General features: G+C 38.3%; 1 protein-coding gene across 2 annotated transcripts in view; it reads left to right on the plus strand.

Annotated features, from left to right (window-relative positions):
• The window catches only part of GUCY1A2 (guanylate cyclase 1 soluble subunit alpha 2), a 291,335-nt gene that overhangs the window by 83,678 nt on the left and 185,704 nt on the right, over positions 1-21,953 (plus strand). The window lies entirely within an intron of this gene.

Here is a 21,953-nt window from a genome sequence, read left to right on the forward strand (position 1 = left end):
TTTTTTTTTTTTTTTAAGATTTTATTTTATTTATTTTTTTAGAGAGCGAGAGAGAAACAGCATGAGAGGGGCAAGGGTCAGAGGGAGAAGCAGGCTCCCCGCCGAGCCGGGAGCCCGATGTGGGACTCGATCCCAGGACCCTGGGATCATGACCTGAGCCGAAGGCAGACGCTTAACCATCTGAGCCACCCAGGCGCCCAACCATTGATTTATTTATGAACTATTATGTGTCATAGTGTAGAAGATATTTTTCTTATCAGTATAAAATGTCAAAAATCATTTCATTCAGCTTGTCAAGAATTAGGGTAGAAAATTATTTATTCTATTTATTTTTCCCACTAGAATTAATCAAAACATTAAAAAATCAATTTTTATTTAACTTAAAGAGAGGCCTAAAACTCCTGATACCATTTACCCTTTCAAAACAAAGGATAATTTACAATAGGTATAGAATTGGCTCACAGTAGGAGAGGCAGGAATGTACTCTCAAATTCTATCACTGATGGTGCCGTATAAAACAGGTTTTGTGTGGCAGTTATTGTGAAGGATTTTTTTTTTTAAGATTTTTATTTATTTGAGAGAGCAAGAATGAGTGAGAGAGCGCATGAGCCAGCGGGAGGGGCAGAGGGAGAGGGGGAAGCAGGCTCCCACTGAGCAGGGGGTCTCATGTGGTTCTCTATCCCAGAACCCTGAGATCATGACCCAAGCTGAAGGCAGATGTTGAACCGACTGAGCCACCCAAGCACCCCAGTTATTGTAGAGGATTAATGAAGTTAATTGAAGGTTTAAAACTAATATGAATTTCTTTAAAATTAGTGACCTCCAGTTTCTGGTCAAAAATCTTACTATATGAAAAAAAAACACATTGATCTGTGGGACTAAGCCTTTTGAAAACTTTATCAGGATTTTAATGTACTTTGGGAAAACAGCTTATAATAGCCTGATGGGTAGCATCATAGTTCTTTGCTACCCTTTGGAGGACGAGGATTATGCCGGCAACGATGATGTGACATATTGTGTGCTCACGGCCAGGTCCTCTTGTCAACATCTTCTGTGTATGATCCTGTTCAGTTCCCGTAACACCTCTGTGAGGTAGGTGCTGTTACTAAGGACCACCTTATAGACAAGAAAAGTAAAGTAGAAAAACGTTCAAAATTTTGCCAAGGTTCTAGAGCTAGTCCTTGGCAAAACCAATATTTGAACCCAAACAGTCAGGCTCCAGAGCCTCTCCTACAGTATACGGGCCTGGAATGAACTGCGTCAGGGTATTCTGCTGAAGGTGTATCAAAACAGCAGATGTTTTTTGAGCATTTATTGCAAAAGGGACTGTTACAGGCACTTATAAAGTTTGTGTTCTCATAGATCAACTTGGGAAGTAAATATTTGTGAAGGTCGTAATTAATACAAAAGATACAAAGAAGTTCTTGACTAACTTAATGTCAGCGTGAGCTTATAATGTTTTCTTTGAGAGATGCTAACTTTCTGTTTAAATACCACATTTAGGTAATTCTTTCGATTGTCCTATGAGCACAAGTATAAATGATAACAAAATAACTATTATTATTATTATCATTATTATTATTTTTATTATTTTGTGGTATGAGCAAACTGTGCTAATTCAAGTTTGTTTCTTATCTGTTATAAAATCATGCAGGAAATTCTAATACTACCTTGATGGCTTTATAAGATATCCCTAAAATCTTAAGTCTACCATCCTCCTCTCTTTTACTCAGTAGAATTTTGATATATTGTTACTACCCCCATTTCATATTTTAATATTTTCTAAAATCAAAAATTTTTAAAAAGTCACTTCCAGTGCATCTTTTTGTCATATGTTTTTAAAAAAAGTTCCCATAAGATTGGATTTCCTGCCCATGATTCATGTCCTTTTGACAATGGCATGTTTAGGGGCATGTGACTTTGGGCTTTGCAAAGAAGTGCTGGCATGTGAGTTCATCTGAGCCAGTCACGTATGTATGACCCAGCATCACGCCTCGTCTTCCCCTTCACATCAGAGTCAGGCCCTCAGGAAGTATTTGCTGAGGGAGGGAGGGAGTGAAAAATTTTGTGATTCCTTCTGTTTTGTTAAGGCCAAAGTGTGAGGATACATGCGATGGCATTTTGTGAAGTACTGTTGAATTGGGGAGTATTATTAGATAAAATTAATTCACTCTGTAATTAGTGGTCATATTTAAACTCCCACTGTTAATGGAAAATGATTGGACTACTTAAACAATATTTCTCTGATTTACTTGTCTGCACAATCTGCCTGGCATAAGATGAAAAGGCCAGAAAAGGATCACAAGTAAAAATCCTAATAAAGTAATTTTCTGATAATGGGCCCCCATTTACAGATTATGAGTCCAGTTTCAGTCATTACCTAAAACATAAGTAAGTTGGTCTTTTTTTTTTTTAAGATTTTATTTATTTGCGAGAGAGAGAATGAGAGAGAGAGAGCAGGAGAGGGGGGAGGGTCAGAGGGAGAAGCAGACTCCCCGCCAACCAGGGAGCCCGATGCGGGACTCGATCCCGGGACTCCAGGATCATGACCTGAGCCGAAGGCAGTTGCTCAACCAACTGAGCCACCCAGGCGCCCATAAGTAAGTTAGTCTTATTACATAATTCTCCTTCATCATCTGGTATGTTTCTACAATGGGTATTCCAAATTTTGACCTTATGTCCCTTGTCATGTTTATCTTCCTCCTTCCTTTGTGTTACTGCCTGGACCTATTAGGTCACAATTCAGTGCAAGAGCATCCAGTGAACACTTCGTTTCAAGCCTGTGGGAGCACACACATGAATGACACAGTTCCAACCCTTAAGGGCTCATTACCCGTTTGCATATATTTTTTATCATTATTGTTTGTTCCTGTCTCTCTCTCTCTCTCCCTCTCGTTGTGAGTGTAAGAACACAAACTCTTTTTTTTTTTTAAAGATTTTATTTATTTATTTGAGAGAGAGAGAATGAGAGAGAGCACATGAGAGGGGGGAGGGTCAGAGGGAGAAGCAGACTCCCCGCCGAGCAGGGAGCCCGATGCGGGACTCGATCCAGGGACTCCAGGATCATGACCTGAGCCGAAGGCAGTCGCTTAACCAACTGAGCCACCCAGGCACCCGAACACAAACTCTTATACACTGTATTTCTTCAGTACTCCTAAACAGTGCCTGGCCTAAAATAGGCATGCCATCATCGATTGAATGAATAAACTCACAGAGACTTCATCCTTTATTGGGAGGGCACATGTAAAACCATTTCATGCATAAACCTCAGTTCAAATTCTTCTTTCACCTTCACATCTTAAAGAGGGCGGGTATTTGTGACCACTATTTTATTGTGGAAGAAACAGAGGGGCCCATGATAGAAATGATTTACCACATGTTGTGCTAATCCCAGCATCATTTCCATGAGGAAGGCAGCCCTATGCAAAAGCTAATTGTTCAGAACTTTTATAGGACAAATGCTTTTTTTGGAGTTGAGTTGATGTGCTCCTGATGGCCAGATTCTAACTGAAAAAAGGAATGAGCTTCTTCAATTCAGTAACTTTCCTAATTCTTGAGAAGCTACTTTGTACGAGTCACCAGCTTGTGCTTGATGTGAAGGACACAGTGATGAAGAAGCCATCTGTCGCTAAGGCGTTTCCATCCTGCAGAAGGGCAAGACCAAATTTATGGTGGTAAATACCCAGTACATTGTGGTAGTCCTTAAACTTGGCTTCCCTCCTTAGTTACTCTTTGTCAAGTGCTACCATGAGTGAGACCTTGGAGTGGACACATTGTCTCTATGGTCTCATTTAATTGTTCCAACAGCCCTCTAAGGTCAAACCGCTGTTCCCATTTTACAGATAAGAAAATAGATGATGTAAATGTTATTTTGTGAGATCATCAAGGACTGGATCATAGGTTCTTTATAGAGGAATTGGAGAAGGAAATTGGGAATACAAGAAGGACATTATAATACTGGTCAAGGAAGAGCCTTGAGAGATTAATTGAAAGCATATTCTTGGGGCACCTGGGGGGGGTTAGTTGGTTAAGCATCCAACTCTTGGCTTTGGCTAAGGTCGTAATCTCAGGGTCCTGAGATATAGCCCTGCATTGGACTCCACGCTCAGCCGGGAGTTGCTTGAAGATTCTCTCCCTCTGCCCCTTCCCCTACTTGTGCTCTCTCTCTCTCTCTCTAAAATACACAAATAAATCTTAAAAAAAAAAAAAGAAAGCATATTCTTAATATGTGGCAGTTTTACACCGGAATTACTCTATTCTTTTAATCATCTTCGAAGCCATGTTTGGATCACATTTTGTCTTGAGGATCACATTTCTGGCACGCATCCCTGGGAACATGAGGAAAGGCCATCTTAGAATGTTCCAGTTGGCTGGAAGTGTGGAAACATCTGGGGGATTTTTTCTGGTCAGGTCCAGAAGGAACAGAAATCATATTGCAAGTTCTGGTCTTGGAGCATTTCAGGATATGGGAAATTGAGTTCAGTGAACATGGAAATAATGATGAGAAATCCATAAACAAGATTTAAAAATAGGTGACTTCCATGCCCTGTCCCTGGCTTTTTCCCATGATGTCACATAATCACATTTCATGGCACATGGACCGTGTAAGACGGTAGATGGCGGTTGGCCTTATAACCTGATACCTTTCACTGGCTTTAGGATGTATTACATATATCAAATTGATGATAAAATACGAAAAGAAAAATCAAAGCTAGGCTCATCATAGGATTCGAATATAATGCAAGTTTCAGAGAAAGAGGCTTTATGGCTTTTTATTACTAGAATGTCCATGCTTTCTAATGAAGTACTGAAAGTGTCATTATTTGAGCGTAATCGCAATAAGGACAGTCTGAAGAAGGGGACTCATGAAATAGAGATATTTTTAAAAAGAAATGCAATTTTCTTACACTCCGCTTCATTCAGCGTTGTGAGAGAAACCAGCAGGTTAATGTTCTGCTGCTCACTTGAACTATTAACACAGTGTAGGTGAAAAGCAGCTTATAGGACTTGCTATAGTGGCTGTAAAAGTGTCCTATGTCATTATGTTCCACAAATGGTAAACAACTGGAAATGGTGAGCCATTAAACATGGTTGAGTCTCTTTTACTAGGTTAAAATTGCCCTGAAATAGCAATTTTGCTTACACTTTTAATGAGATTTAATAAATTTACACTTCACCCACACTGATATATGATACATTTTGAATTGATGGAATGTGATTTAATGACTTTTTCATTTATTTCCAGTGATAGAAGTGTAGCATTGAGTCTGCATTTTTGCATGCTAATTAATTCAGTTCCACTCTAATCCTGGGTATATCTGTCTTCAGTGTGTCTGCTTATCCTGGGTAAATATAGACAGCCTGACCTATTCTCAAGTTACCTTTTGAAAGATCGTGAAAGTACTGTAACTCTAAGTCATTTTTTTTGGGGGGGGGTACTAAGAATTGTAGATTTCTTTTTTTAAAATAAATTTTATTTTATTTTATTATATTAGAATTGTAGATTTCTTAAGATCTTGCTCATGTGTTAGGGTTTTAAGAGGTTGCATTATCCAGCCTGCTTCACCATTGGACAGGCTCTCATTTTGGCACTTGGTCCTGAAATGAACGTCATAGTCTAGATGTAGTCTGGGTTGGAAGGGTTGGGAGCTCTTGGTGTGGAAATCAGGCATCTTCCATTAAGGCACCACTGCTTCCTCCCTCCCCCTGCTCCCTGGAAACATATGCTTTGGGCTCCTGTCGGATTGGTAGTCAGTTTCCATGCCCAGATCATTTTGAAGTAAACTGTTTTAAATCAAGTCTTCCATTTGCCTTTGAATTTTGTCTTTGTGTAAATTATCACCGTGAAATCTCATCGTCATAGTTTTAGCTTATTGCTCTAGTTATTGGAGTATTTTTGAACATTGATTCTGTCATTAGTGTATTAGAAATGCCTTCTGGAAGGCTGCATTTTAGCATATCTTCAAGAAGAGAAGGGAAATAGGGGAAAATATAATAGGGAAATCCTATCAAAAACCTATCCAATGATGGCATTGTGAACATTTAACAGTAATTGTTGGTATTATATAGTGTTTACTTCCCATTTCCAACATGGTAAAAAATCTCCATTCATATTTATATGTGCTCTCAGAAGTAACTACTAGCAATAATGCATCATAATTACATGATACATCTTTTCAAAGCATATACAACATCCTTGCTAAATATTTTTACTTTCTATCAGGCTAACCTATATTCCCTACTTTAATTATTTATAAATATTTTTAAGTGAATTTAGTAAATGCATTTATGTGATTGTTGCCATGATTGACAGTTGAAAGCTCTTTTCTGTAATTACATTAGTGATGGATTTCACAGTGCTTTTAATTCTCTTCACAAAATGCTCATAAATTGTCAGTATTAAGCAATAAAGCAGCCTTGTTTCTCTATTGTCTCTTGGTTATATACTCTTTGATTATTATTATTTTTTAAATCTCCTATAATTTAGTCTCTAGGGCTTTAATGTCTGTTTCTATGGTCTCTGAAGTTTCAGGAGAAGATGTAAATAAACTGTATTGGATTATGCTCTACCTCACCCAGCCACGTAGTGAGGAGCTGCTTGCTGTCATTCAGTATTCAGGAAATCCTTCCTCCCCCCACCCCCGTGAAGCTTTTCCTGACTCGGGTAAAACTGAACAACCACTCTGTCTTTAAATCCCCTCAGTGCTGCCCACATTTCTCACAGAGTACTTATGTAATACTCGATGATACTCCTAAGTATTCTTGTTATGCAGCAGAGTAGAAACACTCTTGCATCTTTTTATGCAGAATCTGTCCAGTGTCACTTCCCCGAGTGATGGGCCATGCCATAGTCCTCTCTCTCTGCCAGTACAAAGTCAGGTGCCGCAGAAACACTCAGTACATGTCATCAAATGAGAAAGCATGAGTGCACAGTCCTTCCCCTGCTCCCAGGTCTCTGTTCTAGAGCCCAGCTGACATGTTGCTCGTTCTCTACAACTTCCTCACGTTTTACCTCCTTTCAATTTGATTTTACCTCATTTTCCAATAGGAGAAATTTATTCTTGCTTTTTCTTGATAAATGTGAATCAAAAAGAATAAAGTAATTCTTGGGTGGCTTTTTTTTTTTTTTGGTCAAGAAAAAAATTTTTTTTCTCTTAAAAGGCTTACATTTGCTTTAAAATGTTACTGGGTCAATGAAGCTGGCTAAAAGATATTTGTGGACTCCCGTTTATGATGATTAGGTTATTCTTATGAGCGATTGCCCAAAGTAAGCCAATGCACAGCTAACTAGGAGGGAGATTACTACTTCTCTCTCTCATTTTTAGTATTTTTAATATAAAGGACTTTTTCCGCCTTTAAAATAACATCGATCTCTTAAACTTTAAAAAATAAACATGCTGTGCTCTGGTTTTAAAGAAGGTTTTTACAGTTTTCAGGAGAAAATGAGGACTTCTTGGTTAGGAGTGAACAGACTAGGAGTCTGGCCAGCTGGAAGAATGGACGGGATGAGCGACCGTGTGCATGCCTTTCTAAGGCACACATTTACCCAAGTCGGCTGGACAGGCACTTGCCTGGGAGAAATGATCCCCGGCATGTTGCAGATTTTAGCAAATAGATATAAAACTGGTATTTGCATGGTTTAGCAGCCCTGTGGTGAAAGGTGCAGAAATAGGCAATTTTCAGGGAGCCATAAAGACTCGGCCTGAGGCGCTGTGGGGATGGTCACCAGGAGAGGTTTATGAGTGGCCAGTGAAAGTGTGTGCCATTTCTTCCTTCCCAAGTCACTCACCAGCCATGTCTTTGAATCAACTTTCTAATGGGAAGTGGGTAAGGGGAAGGATGTGGCATGAATAGAAAGGAAAGGGATGGAGGGAGTGAAGTCCGGTTAAAGGACTGTCCCCCACCATGCCCTTAATTCATTCAATATGCACTAAATAAATCCTATGGGTCAAGACATGGTAGCTATACAAAATGTGGCTAATTTAATTCTTACAACATTGCTATGAAGTTTGAATTTTTTTTTCTTTATGAATGAGGAAATTGGAGCTCAATGAACTAAAGTGATTTCCCCAGGCTTCTGAAGACAGCCAACTGTAGAATCAGGTCTTAGGGCCCCAGTGCTAAAGCCCTCCCTCATAGAATTGCAGAAGGATTTACAAGCACTAACATTTGTGAGGAATCTTTTCCTAAATTCGAGATGGAATAGGTACTAACAGTGTAAATGCTTTCTCTTTGAGAGCCACGGAGGCAGTCAAATATAGTCCTGGCTTGGAAGACTCAGAAGTGCAAATTCTTCCTAAGATCCATCCATACCACCAGACTGCTGACAAGTTCTAATTATTCAAGGGAACCAAGTAGTAGTTACAGAAAAAAAGATCCCAAATATATTGAGAGCTACTCTTTCTTGTGCCAATTGAAGGAAAATCCTTGACAAAGAGAAAGGAAGAAGTGTAAGGAGAAAAGTCAAGTGTAATTGATGGTGCTAAAACCAGAATTGTGTTCTACACACTGTGGCTTATGATATCAGGGGTTGCTATTGTAGGAAGGACTAGGGTACACATCTCAAAGGCCCCAATGAGTGTGTTTAGTAGCCCACTCAATGACCTAACCAAGAGGTCTTTTAAAAAAGATTTTATTTATTTATTTGAGCGAGAGAGAGAACGAGCGAGTACATGAGCAGGTGGGTGGGGCAGAGGGAGGAGGAGAAGCAGACTTCCAGCTGAGCAGGGAGCCCAATGCGGGGCTCAATCCTGGGACTCTGGGATTATGACCTGAGCCGAAGGCAGATGCTTAACCCACTGAGCCACCCAGGTGTCCCCCAAGAGGTCTTTAATTGAAATTTAAGTTGGTAATTAATGTGAAGCTTAGACAAATTTTGGAAAATAGGGTGTCAGAAGGCAGAGAAAGGAAAATGCCTTTGCATAATAACTGACAGGAGAAAGCAGGGGAGGGGAGTCAAGAACAATTATTACGGTTTCTGATAGATATACAGTGATACACATTTGATGGGTGATAATATATTGAAATAGGAAGCATGATACATTACAGTCCCATCAGAGCAGCATTGTAACTCCATTGAAAGGTAAATTTTGTTTTAGGAAACAGAAACGAGAGACACAGATGAACAAAGAAATAGATCTCTACGTAAACCCATTAGGCAAAGCATGAAAGCATTACAGGTACAATTAAAAAGAGATAAATTGAAGTGGTGGTTTGATGGGCATATACTCTAAGGAGAAGGTGGCCAGAAGACGTGACTGATGCTTCCCAGCAGAAATTGTTAAATGAACATCCAGCTGAGATCCATGGAGGCCCCTTCATTTTGACAGTCTGTTGGCAGTGTGGCTGAAAACACAGCACATGGTGTAAATTATTTTACCTGCTTTGGGGAAAACTCCATCTTTTAGAACACATGAATGAAAATATGGTGTGGCTGGATCAGTTCTCTAGACCTGTTTCTTTCTAGCAAGGATGGTGGGTTATGGAAATGAAAGTGGTAAGAATCTCGGAAGAATCCATCCTAAAATTCATAATAGAGAGGAAAACTGGGTAGAGTAGAAAAGTACAGACCAGAAGTTCTATAAAGCTGAAAGTATAATTTCATAAAATAAGGTTCTAAAATACTCTTCAATGGAAGATAGTTTCTCTCTCTCCCTCTCCCTGTCTTTCAGATACATACATCCCACTCTTAGTATTTAGGAAGACTTGACTTAATGGGAACACTGAATAGTGAATAAAAAGAAAGAATGATCAAAAATCATTTGAAAAGTCCATATACACACTTTTATAGTAACTGAAGCTCATTCATGAATTTTTTCTGTATTCATTCATAAATTATAGAGCACTTTTTATGTGCCAGGCATATAAACAGATGTTCATCTTTTATTTATTTTTTAATTTTTTTATTTTTTAAAGATTTTATTTATTTATTCATGAGAGACAGAGAGAGAGAGAGAGAAAGGCAGAGGGAGAAGCAGGCTCCCAAGGAGCAGGGAGCCCGATGCGGGACTCGATCCCAGGACCCTGGGATCATGACCTGAGCCGAAGGCAGACGCTTAACCGTCTGAGCCACCCAGGCGCCCCAGATGTTCATCTTTTAGAAGTATTTGTTAAATAATAAATTATGAATTGCTTATAATATTCCTTTTAGCTTCCCCAAACTATTGCTAGTTTGGGATTTAAGGAGTCAGTCTAATTTAAAAATATATATTAAAATTTAGTAAGTTTTAGCAGTTATTATTTGGGAACTTTGAATTCATTTCCTTTATTTGTGTAAGGATTTGCCCTTTGTCTAGAAGTGGGAACATGGGTTGATTTTGTAAAATTCCCCCCAGCTTTAAAATAGTTTGTATGATGTCAGTGTTAAATTTGGGCTAGATGGACCAAAATGTTCAGTGTGAGGGATAGATTTTTTTCCCTGAACACTTAAATACCACTAATTTTTTTTTCTCTTTTTATCTTAAGTAATTTTTTGTTAAATGATACTTTATACAGACAGAAGAATATATCTGTAACATTAATGCAAGTTATGAAGAATAAAGATAAGATAATAACCTGTGAATCTACTCCTTAATGTGACAATTAAAACATTTCCAGTTTTCTACTGGGCAGCTTGCTGAATTTACTCTTTGCCCCACCCTTTGATCCCACATCACTCCACCTGCTAGGAGATAATTAATCATCCTGGGTTCATTGTTATCACTCCTGTAAGTTTTGGTTTTGTTTTGTTTTTAATGGCCTTCTAATAATATATATATATACACATATTATACACACATATGTGTCTATCCCTAGTGTATATTATTTCTGAGCTTTATTAGAATGTAATCATATCAGAGATTTTTGAGTTTAGGAATTAACTAGTTTATCTACGATTCTCTAAGGAGGAGCCAAACTGACATCTCAAAATCACTTCTAAAAAATAACTGCTAATAACTGAGAGACTACATTATGATCCAGGCCCAGGGCTCGATGCTTTGATTGATTACATTTAATAGAATAGCAGAATGGGATAGGTAGTATATCCCCATTTTACCGATGGGGGAGTAAATTATAGAGAGTCAGTAAATTATAATATTTATTTTGAATATACAGACTGATAACTTTGCAACAATGAGATTTTTAAGATTTAGTTTTTGCTAAACAGATGTTTTTTCCTGTATAACTAAAGTGGATCATGAAGAGGATTGATGTAACAGCTGCTGTCATTTGTGATTTATGAAGTAGTCTAAATTTAATATTTAACTTAAAAAGCAACTTATGTGTTTGGCTAAGCGGTCAAATGAATCTTTCGTCTTTTAAGCTTTAATGAAAGGAATGCTTCTTGTGACCAGTGTTTAGAAAGCTGATTTCCAAAACAAACTCACAGCTTAGTGTGCTGCTGTTGGTATATTTTGATCATGTTCTTTGTGTATCTTAATTTTCCGACTGCTTATATTCCCCTTTATGTATTTTTGCAGGGAGAGCGGTGTTAACCATGATAGATTAAATATGCTGTGTATGTAGAAGCTCCTCTGTTTCAGGTTAGGTTCCAGAAGACTCCCCCCCACCCCACCCCCAGTTGATAAGTCCAGTGTGGCTAAGGGATTTCATCTTGTAGTGCTCAAATGTATTTCTCACAAACGTGTGTGAGATTTAAAATGTACAAATAGTAGGAAATCTTAAAATTAGGCATAGTCTTTTTTTCACTTGGTTGACCTGGTTTATATTGAAATTGAATTGCAGCAAGAAGTCCCCTTTTTGGTGATCTCCAGAAGCGACTTAGAAATGCTTCAGTGGCTTCAGAGGTATGGATATATCATATAGCAATGGTTATCTCTATGAAATGGAATTTCAGATATTGATCATGTATTCTTTGTACTTTTTCATATGTCCCTAAGTGTCTTTAATTAATGTCTTTCCTCTGTAAAAATCTAAAAAGGAATGTTGTTATTAATAATTTTAAAGCTAATCTGGGGCGCCTGGATGGCTCAGTCGGTTGAGCGCTAACTCTTGGTTTCAGCTCAGGTTGTGATCTAATGGGTCATGGGACAGAGCCCCATGCTGGGCTCTGTGCTCAGTGAGGAGTCTGCTTGAGAGTCTCTCCCTCTGCCCCACCCCCACTCGCACATGCTCACACTCTTTCTAAAATAGATAAATGTATTTTTAAAACTTAAAAAAAAAAAAAGTGTTTCAGTGGCTATTGAGTCCCCAGAAAGACTGTCACCGTGTTTCCTTCATGTTCACGAGTAAGTGTTTACCTTACCGGGATTAACATAAGAACTCTACCGTATGCAATATTGTAATCACGCTTATAAAGATTTATTTACTTACTTTAGAGAGAGAAAGAGAGAGAGATTGAGAGTGGGAGTGGAGGAGGGCAGAGGGAGAGAGAGAATCCTCAGCAGGCTCTATGCCCAGCATGGAGCCTCACGTGGGGCTCGATCCCAGGACCCTGAGATCATGACCTGAGCCCGAATTAAGAGTCCACTGCTTAACCAACTGAGCCACCCAGGTGCTCCTTTTAGTCACACTTTTAAAAGTTTTTTCATGACAAATTGTTGATTACATAAACATGACATTTTCACATTTGTTGTGACTTCGTCTTAGTGGTTGCTTTAGATTTTGCGATATCTGTTTACAACTAATCTTAAATCCCCTTTCAAATAACACTATACTCCTACACTTAGCACAGATACCTTATAGCAGAGGATGCCCCACTCCTTCCTCCCATCCCTTGTAACACTGTTGTCATTCATTGCACTTAACCCTGTGCTATATTCAGACAATACACTGTTACTGTTACCGTTTTGAATAAAGTTACCTATTAGGTCAATTAGGAACGAGAAAAATTATTTACATTTATTCTTTATCTAGCACTCTTTCTTCATATAGATCCAAGTTTCTGACCTATATCATTTTGCCCTTCCATGAAGAACGTCTTTTAACATTTTCCTGTAGGGCAGGCTTGCTGGTAATGAATTCCCTCAGTTTTTGTTGATCTGACAAAGTGTTAATGTCTCCTTTACTTTTGAAGGAGTGCTGGATGTAGAATTCTAAGTTTATTTTTTAAAAATTTTGACACTAAATACTTCACCCTCCTCTCTTCTTGTTTGTATATTTGATCCAAGAAAAGCTGTTGATTTTCAGTTTGTTCAGGTTTTTTCTTGCTGGAAGATGGGATGATTACTTCCGGACTCTTTACATTCACAAAATGGAAGTCCCCTTGTGACTTACTCTTTTTCCTTCAAAATACTTCTTACTATTGGAAAATTCCAAACCCCATACAGTCGTCTTAGTTTTCTCAGATTTTAATTGTTGAAGTCTTTATTTAATCCCCCTGGTACTGATTTCTCTCTCTTTTTTTTTTTTTTAAAAGATTTTATTTATTTATTTGACAGAGAGATAGCAAGAGCAGGAACAGAAGCAAGGGGAGTGGGAGAGGGAGAAGCAGGCTTCCCGCAGAGCAGGGAGCCCGATGTGGGGCTCGATCCCAGGACCTGGGATCATGACCTGAGCTGAAGGCAGACGCTTAACGACTGAGCCACCCAGGCGCCCCCTGATTTCTCTTTTTATTAGCACTTTTAGTATTGTCACTCTGTTTGCACTTAATGGACATGTCATGGCTAGTAATACTTTCAAAATATCTCAAAACCAAACACCGAAATGACATGCCAACTGGAGACTGTTAACTATGTTAGTTGACTAACCGTGAGCCCTCATGTCTGTTAGCATCGTTTGCTAATGGCACCAGAGTCCTTCTGCAGTTAAATTTTACCTCTATAAAAATTTGAAATAGAGTCAATATCCCATGATTTATGTAGAGCATAGTGGAGCTGTGGACGGATATTTTTGAGAAGACCTATGGGGTGGTGTGGTCTAATAAGTTCAAGGCCATGTCTCTGGAAGGAAATCTGTGTAGGGGCTGATGCCCTCACAGTAAGTTAATATGTATGCTTCCCTAGCATTCGGCATATACTTCCTGCACTGTATTTGCTTGTCTGACCTGCCTGTTTCCCATTCTGACCGCTTTTTCGCCCTTTCCCGATATCTGATATGAATCGACGATTGACAAACATGAGCACTCTTCTCGTCTTTACCCAAATTATACATGATGGGCGGTACTGAATCAGGTTTAGTACATTTTCTGTGTTGTGGCTACGGAATATTTTGGCCCTCGCATATAGGGCGTTTTCCCTTACAGGAAATCTATTTGAAATTTAAGAATAATTTACTGGAATAAACTTCACTATTTTATTTAAATAATTTTGAGATAAAGCGAGTCATGACTATAAATTTACGTAGTACCTTAGGTCTACACCTGTGTAGCCTCACATGGCTCCTGGATTTGTATTTTGAAGAACTGTATTTTGGTGTGTGTTTCAAATTGTGTTGAAACATTTGCTTTTAGATATGTTTCTATTAAAAAAAAACAACAACAAAAACATCCCATGGCATAAGCAGATCACCAATTTACTTCCGTAACTATGTGTAGAATGTTGTGGCTTTTACATTTGCTTTTAGGTATGTTTCTATTAAAAAAAAAAAAACAACAAAAACATCCCATGGCATAAGCAGATCACCAATTTACTTCCGTAACTATGTGTAGAATGTTGTGTCTAAAGCCAACATGTTTCCCTAGGTTTGGCAAACATCTTCACAGGGGGTTTGCCAAATGCAAATAGATTATGTCTATATGATGCAAAAATATTTGGTTGTTAGGATGAATGTAATGGTAGCAGTCGGTGTAGGAAGCAAGCAGACCAAGCTCCTAGTTGTTTGACTGTTTTTTTACTACTCAGATGGTTCTAGTGCTGTGCAGACATAACTTCAGCCAGACAGGGAAACAGGTATCATTAGTAGGCACAGTTAACAATTTTCTTCTTACTTTTTCTCTTCAAAGGTTGGTATTTCATCTGCATCATTTTAGTATCCAAGTGCAGTTAGGGCTTGGAGAGAGCATTTAATCTATTCTGCTGACAGGATTGTGCGGAGCTCCTTCCTAAGCCTTCACTGTGATCGAAAATAGAGAATCAGAGTCAAACCTCACCTTTACTGCAGTTATCTCAACTTGAAGAGGAAAATTTAGTTCCTGAGTGTGTGTAGGTAGAAAACACTCAAGAATAGAGATTTACCTTGTTCCCTATCCTTCAGAGCCATTGATAGAATTCAGGAGAGAATATCCTTTTAAACACAAAGAATATCTGGGTTGGAGGGGAAGGCTTGGGTTTAATTGAAAATTTGGCCTTCCTTGAACCAGTGTGTTTTCAAAATGGGTAAATTCATGAACCAGTGAATAGCTCAAGTATTTTTAAAATATTTTTTAAGTGGAGGGCAGCATTCTAGGCTGGGATGGGAATTGTTTTTGAGAAAATTTTATGATAGTGGTTTTTGTTTCTTTTTTTTAAATTATGTTAATCACCATACATTGCATCATTAGTTTTTGATGTAGTGTTCCATGATTCATTGTGTATAACACCCAGTGCTCCATTCAATACGTGCCCTCATTAATACCCATCACCAGGCTAACCCATCCTCCCACCCCCCTCTAGAACCCTCAGTTTGTTTCTGAGTCCATAGTCTCTCATGGTTCATCTTCTGATTTCTCAGCCTTCATTTTCCCCTTCCTACTATCTTCTTTTTTTTTTAACATACAATGTATGATTTGTTTCAGAGGTACGGGTCTGTGATTCATCAGTCTTACACAATTCACAGCGCTCACCATAGCACATACCCTCCCCAATGTCTATCATCCAGTCACTCCATTCCTCCCACCCCCCCACCACTCCAGCAACCCTCAGTCTGTTTCCTGAGATTAAGACTTCCTCATATCAGTGAGGTCATATGATACATGTCTTTCTCTGATTGACTTATTTCACTCAGCATAATACCCTCCAGTTAGTGGTTTTGAGATGCATTTGCATTGAGAGCTGGTTACAAAAAAAGATGGAGTTGATGTAGAATTTAGGTATGAATTAAGAACCTGTGAGTTAATGTGAATTGTTAGGTATATATAAAGTGTTCAGGTGACTTATAGTATAAAACTTGTTATTTTTTCCAGCAGCTAGTTTGCTGGAGGAATAACCAAGAATAGGCAGTGACTATAGAATACAGATTTCCTATGGTTTTGGATTTCTTCACAGACTAATTCTTAACAATAAAGCTATCAGTTCTTTTAAATACACTAGATGGATTCAATAATTTGAGCAACTCAAGCCAGTGCAAGTGATTAATTGAAGTATCAGAAATATTAGAATATTTGGTTATTTTTTCATCTAAAACATCTCAGTGACTATAGAGTAAAACTTAAAATTTTATTTTAGAAACCTCTAAATTCTGAAGCTGATTTTATGTGTTTATGCATAGCTTTTAATAGTTTGCTTTAAAATGAAAAAAAATCTAAAAAATATTTTCAAAGCATAGTTCATGTTTGCAGAGATTAAAGTCTTCTTGATGGTAAACAAAAATATTAAATGCTGTGCACACAACTTGGTATCATTTTGTGAAACCCTTAGTCTTTATAGCCCTTGGGATTTTTCACATTATAATTTACATGCAAAACCAATGTTTGGGCATTTAAGGGATGATGATCAAATCTGAGGATTATCTAAATTCTGTACTTTAACTTCTGCTTCTGTTTATTTTTTATTTCTTTGCTAACTGGAATCTTGTCCAAGGAAGAGGGAGGAAAAATTAGAGCCTGCAATAAAAATTAGTTAATTTTATGACTGATGGTTAGTTTTTGGAGAAAGAGTTTAAACAAAGCAGTTCAAGTGGGGCTTCACCAGATCAGCTCTCTGGCTTTCAGACAACTGACGGTTCTATTTTCCTGGATAGGAAAGAATTTGCTTTTACTTTGGGTTTGGCTTCTTTGTAGTTTTCAAAGTGGCTGTTGTGAGATCTTGAAGCATTTTAAATATATTTCTATATTTAGTATATATGTTGAGGTTCCCCTGGGTAAACATTTTTCAAATTGGGCAGTTTGTTTTCAGTCTGAACTTCTTTCCTGAGTGTGCGTTTTCCTTCTTCAAGCACCTTTTCTACCATTTTTCCTTCCTTCCTTCCTTCATTCCTTCCTCCCTCCTTTCCCATAACAAACACTGAATGTCATCTATGTGTCAGGAGTCTATGTCTGCATATTTCTTAACGGTGGACCTCCTGGAGGAAATTTTTTTTTTTTCATGGCAAACCAAGGGCACAATCAAGTATGTGTCTCTGGATAGAACTGCTGACTGGTTTCAGTGCAGGTAGAATCCTCCTCCTACAGAGTCATCATATTAACTAGGCTAAGCTATATTGCTGTAACAACCATCACCAATATATGATAGCTCAAGAAAAGTTGAAGTCCTTCTCAAATAACAGTGCCTGGCAAATGTTCCAAATCAGGAGAATGGGGATCTGCTCTTCCTAGTCACTGAGGGACCCAGGCTGAGGTATGGCTTTTGGGCGTTTGCCATATCAGTCCACGTAATGGGGAAGAAAGCATGGAGTGTTGTGTAGGAGAGGTTTACGGACCAGACCTGGGACAGTATACATAAGTTCCATTCACAGATTCACACTAAGTGCAAGAAAAACAGAAATGTAATCAAGCTCACTTTCTAGAAGTGAGGAATGGATTTTGATCTACAGTTAATGGTCATGGATCACAGTCATGGATGGCCATCTTGAGCCAGAACTAATCAGTAGCTTTCACAAAGATACACTCTATTATAACTAGTTTTCAATTAAAAAATCTTAAAATATAATTTCTGGCCTTTTCATTTCCAGTTTACAAAAAGTGCTCCTGCTCTTTGTAGATTTACTAATTACACACACACACACACACACACACACACACAATTGAGGACAAGTAGGGAAATCAGAACAAGATCAGTGGTTGACTGTATTAATGGCAGTATTCAGTTTGTGATATTATAATAAAGTTTTGCAAGATTTCATCATTGAGGAAACTGGGCAAAGGGCAGATGAGATCTCTATTATTTCTTACAACCACATATTAATCTATAGTCTTCTCAAAATAAAAAAGTTTTATTAAAAACAATGTGCAAATTTATCATGTAGCTTTAGTACTTTCTATATAATAATAGTTCTGTTGTTTGAGGTCTGTAAGGTTTTCTGTAGTTGTAATTAGGAAATTGTGCCTTTCTCACTCAATCCCTACTCTTCCTAGCTGGTAGTTAAACATTTAAAATACAGGTGAGCCCTTATTATTTCTTGCTTCCATATTCTTTCACTTTTTAGCATTTTTTTCTAGTATAATTGCAATTCTAAAAAATATTTCCTCTTCCTCTAGTCCTGTTGTTTGGACATATGATCATGAATCTTTCACTGACATGTCTCTGGGGTAGCTCTGACCTCAGCCTCATTTTTAAATTTGTGTTTTTTTTTTTTCCTTAGACATAGAGTAATTGCCAAGGGACTTCTGCAACGTTCCTGATTGTCTTAGTGCATAATGAACCCTCTGTACCTACTTACAGGCTCTAGGTCAATAAGTAATGCTGTCAAGAGTGTTCTTTTATCAAAATAGAATCTTATTTTGTTTTGCAGGTTGTTCTACACAGGAGAACTGAATTAATGATATTCCTTATAGTCTCAGCTTATAACCCTTTTCTATTATCAGTCTCTGCCAAGTCCTTCTTTTCATACTTTATTCATTTGATTATCTTTTCTTCTTTTTTTTTTTTTTAAAGATTTTTATTTATTTTTATTTGACACAGTGAGAGAGATAGAGAGCACAAGCAGGGGGAGCGGCAGGCAGAGGCAGAGGGAGAAGCAGGCTGCCTGCTGAGCAGGGAGCCCGATGTGGGGCTCGATCCCAGGACCCCGGGATCATGACCTGAGCCGAAGGCAATTGCTTAACCGACTGAGCCACCCAGGCACCCCCTATTTATCTTCTTTATTGCTGACTCCCGCTCCCATACTCCATATCCCAGGGTCCGTTTTCTGCTTCGGGCACAGATGGATTCGTGTAGAGCCTCTAGTGTTCTGTGCGTGTTTCACATTTCCAGAAAGGTTATTGTCCTGTGTGTCTTATATCTGTTTAAACGACATGGTTATTTTTGGGTCTCTGTTATTTCATATAAATTTGAGTAAATTTGTTGAGGCCTTTAAAATATTTATTTAGAATTTTGGTTAGGATTGCACTGACTTTTTAATTTGAGAAAACTTGAGTTTATCACTGTATGTAGTACATGCCTCCTAAAGAAAGGTCTACGTGATAGAGCATACACTTGATAAGGTCTCTTTTGCGATAAGGGAGCCCTAGTGTCGTTTGCCTGATGTCTTCTTGATGATGCTTTCAGTATCCAAGCCTGAGTTATTTTTACTGCCTTTTTCGTGCATATTGCTGTACACGCACTAACATTTAGGTGATTATTGTAACAGTTGCACATAGGTTTCTGTTAAAATGCTTGTAAATGTTCCCTTATTATTGTTTTTTTTTTAATAAATTTTAATTATAGCAGTCTCTCCAAAGGATTTGAAACGCTCTAGTTTCTTGAAATTGCTTGGATAAACTTACTTGCACGAAGATAACCATTGCCGTGTCATAACTATAGCTAGAACGGTCCCAGGCCCATGGATCTCGGCTTATTTGGACTTCTTTTTTTATGCCAGTGATGTGTGGTGGTCTCAGTTCTCTAAGTGCCAGGGACTGAATTATGTTGCCCCTTCCAAATTCATATGTTGAAGACCTACCCCCCCCCCCCGCCATGTGACTGTGTGGGAGATAGAGCCTTTAAGTAGGTGATGGATGAAGTCATCAGGGTGGAGTCTTGGGTCCTGCGTGACTGGTGCAGCAGTAAGAACCAGACACCAGACCTCTCTCCGCCACGTGAGCATGCGGCGAGAAGGAAGCTGTCTGCAAGCCAGAAAGAGAGCCCTCCCCAGCCCTCATCAAGCCCCTGACCATGCTGGCACCCTGATCTCAGACTTCTAGCCTCCAGAACTGGAAAAAAAAAATCAATTTCTGTTGTTTACACCACCCAGTCTATTGTATTTTGTTATGGCAGTTTGAGCTAACACACTAAGTCTGACATCCAAATGATTGCCGTATTAATTAATGCTCTGGCACATAGAGTAATGAGTCACCTTTCCATTAGAAATCATTTTATTAGAGTCTATTTTTGTTCCAGCGTGTTTAGGCATTAAAGAAAATAAATGAGCCATGGGTTATATCTGTTCCTGTTTGCTGACTCCTAATGAACTATGTGAAATGGCGACGACATTTACTAGCCATCTTTGTGCCTTATATCATGGTTTGGCTTTATGCATCATTTCCTGGCTTTTCTGACACTCCAGCTATGAAATTATTTTGCTGTCTGATTTATTTAGGTCACCTGAGACACTTTAGTAACCTAGGCTTTTGAAGTGCAAAATAGTATTGCTTATATGTCTCCCCCCCGCCCCCGCCCCACAGATCAGGGGCCATTTCAAGAGTCAGAGCTACCTAGAAAATTAGATAATTACACTTTTATTGTTTTTGATATCAATTGGTATTGTACATATTTTTCCTCAAGGGAATATGTTACAACAATCCGATGTTTTTGCATACCTATTTTTGAGACCTCATTCTCTGATTGAATATATTAAATTGGTAGTAGATTTGGGATTTAAATAAAATACGGGCTTGGGACGCCTGGAGTCTCAGTCGGTTAAGTGTCTGCCTTCTGCTCAGGTCATGATCCCAGGGTTCTGGGATTGAGTCCCGCATCCGGGCTCTCTGCTCAGTGGGGAGCCTGCTTCTCCCTCTGCATACTGCTCCCCCTGCTTGTGTGCTTTCTCTCTCTCTCTGACAAATAAGTAAGTAAAATCTTAAGACCAACAAGCGAAAAACAACCATGGGCTTCGTCATAAGTATGGTAAAGAAATTTTGTCTTTATTTAGCTTTCTTTAACACCTTCTTCCATGCTTGAAATATATATCCATGGTGGATATATTATTTGTTATACATATAAAACAACTTAAAAGACTTCATATCAAAATTAATCCATGTGAGAATTTGTAGTATTCTGACTTTGAGGTGTTTCTCACAGAATAATAATTATGGCAAGTTCTCCAAAGAGGTTTGTGAAAACTTCTGAGTTACTGGGATAGAGATGTTTATTAACAAAATAATCGATGACTACATATTCTAAACATCTAATCAACATAATGCTATATTGAGACATTATAGGAATTGAAACACTACCATTGTCATGGGAGGTAAGGAAAGCAGGTGAGAAAACTTCTTGTGATAAACACTTTCAGGAGGTTACTCATCTCCGTTTTGGGTACGATACAGGGAAAGTCCTCCAGACAAGTCCCCCAGAGCTGCACTCCACATTGTGGGAAAGTGGCCACGGCTTTACCCCGAGGACAGAGTGCAGGTCAAATGGGGAATAGTTTGTTTAGAGTTTTTGTTTGTTCGATTGTTTTGAGACTATTAACATCAATAACTCTGGCTTTGTCTCGCTATCCAGTAAGTTTGATTGCTTAGAAAGAATCTTAGGTTCAATAAACTATGATAGCTATGAGTGACTTGAAAGGTTTCTGCAAGGTGGTGAGAATAATTCTGGTTCCTTCAGTTTGCTTTATGTAGTCAGTTTGTGATACAAAAAAGAGCGTTGAAGCTGGGGTGGAAAAATGCTTCTTACCCTGTAAGAAAATATTCTACAATAGTTGTTTCATTTTTATATGATTACCTGGGAATTATGGGGTACTATGTTGTGTTTTTACAAGAAGGCTTGCCAGCAATTACAATTTTACCCAAGTGTGACCATTGCTATAGTTTGATGGTAAATTAGAGGTAATACTTCACAGAAAACTCTTTGTCTTTTTCTAACATTTTCCCTGCCCTTGGGGATTTTGTTTCCTTTGCTATTTAGTTGATGATAGATTTCAGAATTTTTATTTAAAAAAAAAATCCTACTCTCATTCATTGCTGGCAGGAGTGCAAAATGGTACAGACCTTTGGAAGACAGTTTGGTAATTTCATA

This window comes from Leptonychotes weddellii, chromosome 11 (genome assembly GCF_054177405.1).
Source record: "Leptonychotes weddellii isolate Sample4059 chromosome 11, ASM5417740v2, whole genome shotgun sequence".
Classification (NCBI taxonomy): domain Eukaryota; kingdom Metazoa; phylum Chordata; class Mammalia; order Carnivora; family Phocidae; genus Leptonychotes; species Leptonychotes weddellii.